Below are 9,563 nucleotides of genomic sequence, written 5' to 3'. Positions count from 1 at the left end.
TTAGAATCAGGCACTTGTACTTTGACTGCCTGGATTAAGTAAAGACTCATCCACCTCTAATTGTTGTTTTTTATATTAACTCCTTACCCGAACTGAGTCTCAGTTTCATCATTTGTCAAATGGGGATTATGGAGCTCGGCTACAGTGTTTTGGACAGGTTCAAGCCTCGGACTAATGAGAGGGCACAGTCCTCTCATGGCCACGTGCAAGTCCCAGCTTGGAGGGCAGAGCCTTCCCAGCACAATCATAGCCAACAGCTATAGTTGTAAACTTGAACCTATGGTCCAAACACGTGGCCCCATGTGCCTGTGTGATAGAGTTCAGGTGCATGTAGTTAAGTGAGGTTGAAATCCACAAGAATGTTGTAAACATCTTGATCACGCTCCTACTTTGCCTCGTGGCATCTGCTATAAAATAAAGACACGGCTTGTGGGCGCTGGCGCTATCCATCAGAGGGGCAGCGTGTCACCGAGACCCAGCTTTCATCCTCGTCTGTCTTTTCTAAGCCTTTCATCTTCCCCACTCAGGGTCACTGAACCAGGCTGTGCTGGCATGAGTATGCCATGGCCGTGCCGGCTCCCCACAGGGGATAAAAATATCAAGTACCTTATAGCACTGTTATGAGGGATACATAAGATCCATGGATAAACCTCTTAGCCCAGTGCATTAAACTTATCAGGAGCATGGCAAATTTTGGTTTTTTTTAATTTTTTTATTTTATTAAATCTTTATTGTTCAGATTATTACATTTGTTCCTCTTTTCTTCCCCCCATAGCTCCCCTCCACCCAATTCCCACCCCACCCTCTGCCCTTACCCCCCCACTGTCCTCATCAATAGGTGCACAATTTTTGTCCAGTCTCATCTCCCACACCCCTTTCCCCCCCAAGAATAGTGAGTCCATTCCCTTTCTATGTCCCTGATTCTATTATAATGACCAGTTCATTCTGTTCATCAGATTATTTATTCACTTGATTCTTAGATTCACTTGTTGATAGATGCATATTTGTTGTTCATAATTAGTATCTTTACCTTTTTCTTCTTCTTCCTCTTCTTAAAGGATACCTTTCAGCATTTCATATAATACTGGTTGGTGGTGATGAACTCCTTTAGCTTTTCCTTATCTGTGAAGCTCTTTATCTGACCTTCAATTCTGAATGATAGCTTTGCTGGATAAAGTAATCTTGGTTATAGGTTCTTGGTATTCATCACTCTGAATATTTCTTGCCACTCCCTTCTGGCCTGCAAAGTTTCTGTTGAGAAATCAGCTGACAGTCGTATGGGTATTCCCTTGTAGGTAACTGAGATTCTTTCTCTTGCTGCTTTTAAGATTCTCTCTTTGTCTCTTGCTCTTGGCATTTTAGTTATGATGTGTCTTGGTGTGGTCCTCTTTGGATTCCTTTTGTTTGGGGTTCTCTGCGCTTCCTGGACTTGTAAGTCTATTTCTTTCATCAGGTAGGGGAAGTTTTCTGTCATTATTTCTTCAAATAGGTTTTCAATATCTTGCTCTCTCTCATCTTCTAGCACCCCTATAATTCTGATGTTGATACTCTTAAAGCTGTCCCAGAGGCTTCTTACACTATCTTCGTATTTTCGGATTCTTTTTTCATTTTGCTTTTCTGGTTGGGTGTTTTTCGCTTCTTCGCATTTTACATCTTTGCCTTGATTCTTGAGCTCCTCTGGTCTGCTGTTGGGAGTCTGTATAATATTCGTTATTTCAGTCCGTGTATGCTGAATTTCTAGTTGGTTCTTTATCACAACATCGAGGGTCTCATTAGATTTCTTGTAGATCTCAATAACTTTATCGGCAGCTTCTAGACAGTTCTTGAGAGACCTTAAAAGTGTGGTTCTGAACTCAATATCCTCCATTGACAGTTTTGTCCTGTTTCTTTGTCTCTGCATTTTTTATGCTTTCTTGGTGCACCCCCTAGTGGTCTTTGTGCACAGTCTTGTTGTAGTTAAGCCTTGATTGTTGTAGTTAATACTAGGGGGATTTGACCTCCAGGCCAAGTGGCTGTGAGAATCAGCTGTGTCTGCAGTGGGAAAACTTCTGTCCTCTATAGAGGTGCTAATCTAGCCTTTGCCTGAGGCTATCTGGCAAATGGCTCTGCGCAGGGCTTGGGCAGGGCGGGTTGCTCGGGATCAACAGAGCAGGTGGAGGGAGCAGTTATGGCTGCTCTCAGTCCCGTCCCCAGAGGCTCTGCCTCTCAGAGTCCCAGCAACCGCTGCAAACCTCGGAGAGAAAGCTGCCCTCGCATTCCGACTGATGCCAGACAGTCCCGCTTCTCCCGTTTGAGTCTGGGTCCCTAGAGACTCGCCCAGAACTGGAGCTCAGAATCTGAGACACCCTCCCGATTGAAAACTACAACCGCGCCCTCAGCCACCAGCCCACTCCGCGCGTACCTCCGCACCTTTGTATTTTCCGCACTGCGCCTCCTCTGAGTCTCGTACGCTGTTCTCTTTCCTTCTAGTTGAAGAATTTCCCCTCAGCCAGTCTTCCTGTGGTTCTGGGCGATGTCCGTTTCATCTTTTAGTTGTATTTTTGAAGTGGTTGTTCGAGGCAGCTAACTCCGATGTTTACCTATGCCGCCATCTTGGTTGTCTTAAATTTCGTTTTTATTGCAACAATAAGGCTGGTTTGCACCTTGGGAATTTGGAGTTTCAAGGCCCACATTACACGTAAGTGGGATGCTCAGGAGATGGGTACCATGTTAAAGGGCATGGTCTCCATTAAAAAGGGGGAAATGTTAGACTCTCATCCAGGGCTTTTTCTAATATCCCAATTAAATTCTTAACCCTTCCATCTCAGATTACTTCCATCACAAGAGGGTGATAATACTACTGCTACTTCTTCATAGGGATAAAATACCATTGGGCCTGCCGAACGCTAGGCCCAAGATCAAAAGTAGTCAGCTTCCTTCTAGGAAAAGGCCGTTTTATATTTTAGCAGCTCTTGGGGAAAGAGCCATGCCATGAAAACACATGGATTCACCAGATGCTAGCCATTCGGTGAGGCAAATGCTGCATGTCAGGGGGAAAAAGAGAAGGTTCAACCCTTTTTTTTTTTTGTAAATATATATTTTTATTGATTTCAGAGAGAAAGGGAGGAGAGAGAGATTGAAACATCAATGATGGAAGAGAATCTCTGATTGGCTGCCTCAAGCACGCCACACACTGGGGACTGAGCTTGCAACCAGGGCATGTGCCCTGACGGGAATTGAACCGTGACCTCCTGGTTCATAGGTTGACACTCAACCGGCCCGTGAGTTCTTATCTTTAATTGGCTCAAAATACAAAGGTCCCCAAGGAGGCCCTGGGTGGAGGGAGAGACCCTGGGAGAGGCAGGGGTTCACTGACAGCACCCACCATCCCCACCTGCCACCCAATCCCCCACAAGTATGTGTGGGAAAAGGTCCCAGACCCTTTAGACAATCCCCAAACCGTGATGAGAGCAGGCAGATAAAGGGGCTCCTGCACCAGAACCGGTGACAAGGCCGCTCTGGCTCCACCCTGCCCAGGGCCCTGGCCCTCACCCACCAAGTCTGAGACTCCCACTCCAGACCCTGCCCTGGGCTGGGCGGGGGCGCCATGTAAACATCAGCAGGACAGACTCCACTTGCCCCGGTGGCAGAGCCGGGAGTCTAGGTGCTGACCTCACACCCTGCTCCCGGTGGCTCAGGCACAGCGAAGCCTGGCAGCTTGGGGTCAGGGGGGTGCCATGGGAGGGAGCTGCTTCGTCCTCCTGAGGCCAGGTTCTCTGAGGGCAGCCCCGCCGGCGCCCTCTCTGGCTCTGGAGGCTATAGCCACCGAACCCTGGCCCGCAGGGTGACGAGGAGGCCCCATTACGCCCGGGCCCCCAGCTCTCCGATGTGCTGCCGCAGGTGAAAGGCAAATTCAAACATGGTGGCTTCGAGGCTCTGGTGGATGAGGTACCGGGGCAAGCGGACCTTGAGATCTGTGTTAAGGATCCAGATGAAGGTGCAGACACGGGGGTTGCTAGCCGACTTGAGCACGATGAAGCCCCCAGGACCATTCTCGCCCCTGAGTATTTGTGGGTGGGGGGCTTGGCGCAGTGGGTGGTGGCGATGCCTGAAGACAGGTACTTGTCTGTGCGCCGCTCTATGGTCGGACATTCACAAAGTCCCTAGGGGAGACCACCCCGCTCGCGGCCGCCGTGGACACGTCATAGGAAACGGGGGGGGGGGGGGGGGTGCTGTCCTCCACCCGATGCAGGATCTGGCAGGCAGTCACCGTCTTGTTCCACAGCACCATCCTCTAGGGCTGCAGGATCACCTCCTGGTACACCAGCTCTGCAGGGCAGGGCAGGAAGGTCTTCAGGATGAACGTCTTGCCATGGAAGGGAATCTCGATGGTGTACACAGTGTCCCCGTATTCATTATTCTTCTCGAACTTCCAGTTCTCCACCTGGGCCAAGACCTGGTCCACCACAGCCATGGCCTGCTTCCCCTGGTGGATGTACTCCCATCCTGGGCGGAGAGGCTTCTCTTCCCGACGGCTTCTTCGTCTGATTCACGGTCAGACCCTGCAAAGGATTCTGGGGGTGAATGGAACTGGCCCTCGGAGAGAGCTCCGGGGAAGAGGAGGGGTCCCCGGGCGACAGCGGCCTGGGCAGCCTCCTGGGGGAGGACCTTGAAGTCAAGGAGCCAGGTCTCCAACCAGGCAAGGACAAAGGACGCGATGGGGAGCAGGTAGCCGAGCGCCCCTTGGGGGAGCAGCTCAGAGAGGATGACCTTGGCAATGAGGAAGGCGCTGGACACCAGCGTGGTGACCGCCATCCCCCACCAGTGCCGGAGCCGCCGCACCGCGTAGCCCAGCAGCAGTCCGGAGGAGCGGGAGAAGGCCAGGACAAAGGTGTCAAAGCAGGAAGTTTTAAAGTTGTAGTGGATGATCTCCTGCTCCAGGTTCTTCCGAGCACCTGTGCTGGCGTTCAGCTCAATGATCCAGGGCAGGGAGATGAAGAGCAGGTCGAAGGTGACAAAGAGACAGAAGGTGCGGCGGACATCAGAGCTGGCCTGGCGCTTCTCAGGGGGTGGCCGGAGGAAGTGCGAGGAGAGGCCCTGCTTGTGGGACAGAGGTGAGCTGAGGGAGGCCATTGCTGGGAGGCTGCGCTCCAAGTCACAGGACAAATCCCTGAAGAGTTTGTTCATCCTGGTGGGCCCCCACCTCCAGGCAGGGAGGGTGGGTCTCAGCGGCAGAGCTGGGGCACGTCAGCCACCGCCAGCCCCTTCGGCCCCAGCCGAGTCAGCACCACGGCTCCTGCAGTGGCGCCTCCGAGCAGAAGGGGATTTCGGGACAGCACCACTTCCGCGCTGAGTCAGCCCCTCAAGGTTCAACCCTTTTGCACAGAATTTTTAAATCAAAGCCAAGGCCACTTAAAATATAAACTGGTGCTGTGGCCACTGGCTCAATGGTTAGAGCATCAGCCTGTGCACTGAAGGGTTAGGGGTTCTATTCCTGGTCAAGAGCATATACCTGGGTTTCAGGTTCATCCCCCATAAGTGCGGGAGGCAACCAATATTGGGGTCCAGCCCCAGCAGGTCCAGGGGTTCCCAAAGATGTGGATGGAGTCAGCAAAGAAGGAATGACACGGAGGCAGCGTTCAGTTGATCAGCATAGCGAGGTTCTCCAGCTAGGTTCTCTTTATTGTCCTGTTACATCTGTATTTATGCCAGTTGATTTTAATCCTATCCATTCTATTCCAAAGGTTAGGGTGTTTGTTAATCTAGTTCTGTTGAGTTTAATCCTGTTTAGGTTAATCTCTGTGTTCCATTATAAGGGCTATTCCAAGGTCACTGCTCTACTGATAAGCTACAAGGAAGTGACTGAAGGAGATTATCCTACCCAGTAAAGGTTATGTCTTCCCAGCCTCGCTGCTTGCCTTCCCTGGGACTGCCCTCTGTCGGTGGGTCTCCAGGGGTATAGGCTTTGGTGCTTTCCCTGGTGGGCAGACCCCTGGGGATGTGGGCCCAACAAGTCCCAAATTTATTGCCAACAGTCTTAGTCCAAGTTCTTCATAAGTAGTACATGGTATTTCTGTAACACTAGGGGGTTTTACTGATTTATTCTCTTTCTTAGTCCTGTTAATCCCTAACTCCAGGGGAAAAATCCCCACATGGGGAAACAACCTTTCTCGGAGAGGTGACCTTGGTTAAAACACATAGCTCTAAGAAGGGGAGCAAATATGTTAAGAACAGTGTGCCATATACACCAGGTCCCTTGAAACATATGCTGTGCAGATGTTTCTTCCCTGCAGTGACTGTGTCAAGCAGCAAGATGGACCGGCTTTCTGCAAACCAATAGATGAATCTCTCTCATATTGATGTTTCTCTCTCTCTCTCTCACCCCTCCCTCCCTTCTACTCTCTCAAAAAAATAAAAATAAATAAACAGAAAAGTATCCTCCAGTGAGGATATGAGGATATATATATATATATATATATATATATATATATATATATATACTGGCTTGTTTACTGGAGCATTTACATCTGTTTTCTCTATTTTAACAAAGTGAACAAATTAGGACTACTCTGCTGTTGTTCTTCTTAATCTTAATTTATTTTGTCTTTGTTTGGGTAGCTATATATCTACCATTTAAAAACAACAAAAACGTGAGCACAAGATGAAAAGGCAGAAATCAAGGAGTTATAACTCAGGACTCGTATAATCCAGTGCAGGGGAAGAGAAATAGGGAACTTCATCTACAGAGGATATGTGAGATTTATAAAGTCATAAAAAACAGTTACTTCACATGCTTCTCAAGACTGTTTCAAATGAAAATTTCAGATTCTGGCTTTTATGAAACCATAGCAAAAAGAGCTAAAATTTGATGTTGCAGTATTATTTTCTCCATCCCCAACATTGCCAAAATCATCTAACCTTTTTATAGGATGGTTTACTGGCAATGATTTTAGACTGATGGGCTGGCCACCTGGGATCAAGTCCCAAGTGGCTACAAACTGTGAAGATGTAGAGTGGGTTTCCTCCTGGGGCTCACCTCCCTCACCTGTAAAACAGAGAAGGTGGGCTCTTATTGCTAATGTCCTATAATCGCATCACCTAGAACAACAATGTATTAGCAATTGATAGAATATTTTAATATGAAATAGTCATTAAACTACAAAAAAGGGGGAGGGGGGAGGGGGGAGAGGTGAAATACCAAGTGTCCAAACAATGTTTTTTCTTTTAACATCTTCATATGGGGTGGGGGGGGGGAGTGCATTAAAATCGTTTTACACCCTCTGATTCTTAAAATAATTATACAATTTAAACAAGTTTTGTTTAAAATTTAAAATTTTGATCTGCTACCCTCTAGTGGAGATAGGACCCACTTTTGCTAATTCCATCTGAACGTGCATTCAGATCTATTGTTCCTAGAATAGGAGTAAGGGGGGGTGGTGGTTCTTTACCTTGTAATCCTTTACAGCCCTTCTCCAAGTGTAATCCACAGACCTGGGCCATCAGATTCACGTGGTTCACACAGCTTCCTAGAGCTCACTCAAGACCAACTGCACCAGGCTGTGTGGTGGGGCCCAGGAATCTGCATGGTTAACAGAGCATCCCACTGATTCCTAAGCCCATTGGAATTTGAAAACCAAGGTTCTCGCTCCCTGGGAGGCATAGTCTGAATGGGGGCATTATTTACATGAGTGTGCAGTTAGAAGCAAATCTCTAACCATTGAGACTGGATAGAAATTCAAATTCCCTTTTCTTCATCTCCAGGTTTAAAACAAGTTGACAATACTCTCCCAACTTCAGAATAAGCCATGGGCCCTTCATGTCCAGATTCAGTGACTCCAGCCACCAGGCCCAGTTCCTCCTGTCACTCTCTGTGCCTCTGCCCCATGTGGGCATCACTGCCACCATGGAATTCCACGTGGAACTCCCTAAAAATCTGTGCAATTGAGTCCGCATTTCTGAACATGCTATTCATTCTGACTGGAATATGTCTTCCCCCTGACTTCGATCTGATTGGAAATATCATACCATTTTTATTAGAAGTAGAACTGAAAAGGATAATGAAGCAGGACATTTAGATCAATGGACGAGTATTGAGACTTGCCCTGCAGGCATCATTTAGTCTACCCCAGTGGTCGGCAAACTGCGGCTCTTGAGCCACATGCGGCTCTTTGGCCCCTTGAGTGTGGCTCTTCCTAAGCCTTAGGAGTACCTTATTAAGTTAATAACAATGTACCTACCTATATAGTTTAAGTTTAAAAAATTTGTCTCTCAAAAGAAATTTCAATCGTACTGTTGATATTGGCTCCATTGACTAATGAGTTTGCCAACCACTGGTTTACCCCATCTCCACATGCACTTTTCCACGTACGTTCGCTGTTCAGAGACAGCCTATAGAAATATTGCCAATGGCCATTCCCCCTTCCAAGGAAATGGCTAATCTAAAGGTCCTTTCTTCTTTATCTAAGTTTAGAAAGACTTGAGAAATGGATGCAGGGTAGATATAGACAAAGATCAAAATGTCAACCTTATTTGTTATCAGAACTTGGTTGGAGATTGTGCTAGATCTTTGGGTTCCATTGGAGGGAAGGCACTACACAAGGGCTGCTGCCTGCACTGTTTGGATGCAGGTGGAAGGAAAGGAGACATACTCTGGGATGGTAGTCCTTTAGAAGCCTGCTGTCCCCAATTCCGCAAATGAATAAGAGTTGCCTCTAAGAGACCCCAGCTGTACAGATATTTCAGAGTTGCCCTCTGTGGAATTGTTAGGTGAGAGGAGTACATTTTCTAAGCTCCAAAATGCTTTTTAAAACATCTGTTCAAATGATGGCTTGCCCTTTGTTGGACATATGGTTTGCAAATATTTCTTCCTAGTCTGTAGCTTGTCTTCTCATCCTCTTCACATGGGCTTTTATGCCAGAATAAAGTTATTAATTTGATGTGGTCTAATTTATTGATTTTTCCTTTTATTGATCATACTTTTAGTGTTGAAGTTTGCAAACTCTTTGCCTACTCTTAGATCCTGAAGATTTTCTCAGATTTTTCTGAAAGTGTTATAGTTTTATATTTTACATTTAAGTCCACGATCCATATTGAGTTAATTTTTGTATAAGGCATATTAAGCTGAGGTACTTTTTTTTTTTTTTTGCTTATGGAAATCTTTTGTCCATTGAATTACCTTTTCTCCTTTGTGAAAAATTAGTTGGGTGTTTCGCTTGAATTTTTATCTGGGTTCTGCACTGTGTTCTGTTGATCTGTGCATGATCTGCCTGTTAATACCACACTGATCTCATGACTGTAGCTAGCTATACAGTAATCTTTAATGTTGGGAAGAGTAATGCCTCCTATTTCATTTTCTCAATTCCAGTGTGTCTTTGCTTGTCTATATACATTTTAGAATAAGCTGTCTCTATCTAAGAATACCTTGGATTGTTGTAATTTTGACAGGAAATGCATTAAGCCTGTAGATCAGTTTGGGGAGAATAGGCATCTTAACTATGTTGTGTTCAATCCCTGAATATGGTATGTCTCCCCATTTAATTGTCCTCTTTGATTTTTTATTAGCATTTTGTAATTTTCAGCATACA

General features: G+C 46.7%; 1 pseudogene across 1 annotated transcript; it reads right to left on the bottom strand.

Annotated features, from left to right (window-relative positions):
• Positions 1 to 3,840: 3,840 nt before the first annotated feature.
• Positions 3,841 to 5,166, bottom strand: LOC308529770 (stAR-related lipid transfer protein 3-like; annotated as a pseudogene). Its single transcript has one exon. The product of its transcript is annotated as an stAR-related lipid transfer protein 3-like (transcript).
• Between the last annotated feature and the right edge of the window lie 4,397 nt (positions 5,167 to 9,563).

The sequence above is a fragment of the Myotis nattereri genome (genome assembly GCF_964212035.1).
Source record: "Myotis nattereri genome assembly, chromosome: 14".
Lineage (NCBI taxonomy): Eukaryota > Metazoa > Chordata > Mammalia > Chiroptera > Vespertilionidae > Myotis > Myotis nattereri.
Note: the sequence above shows the minus strand (reverse complement) of the source record. Positions and strands in the feature narration are given on the sequence as shown.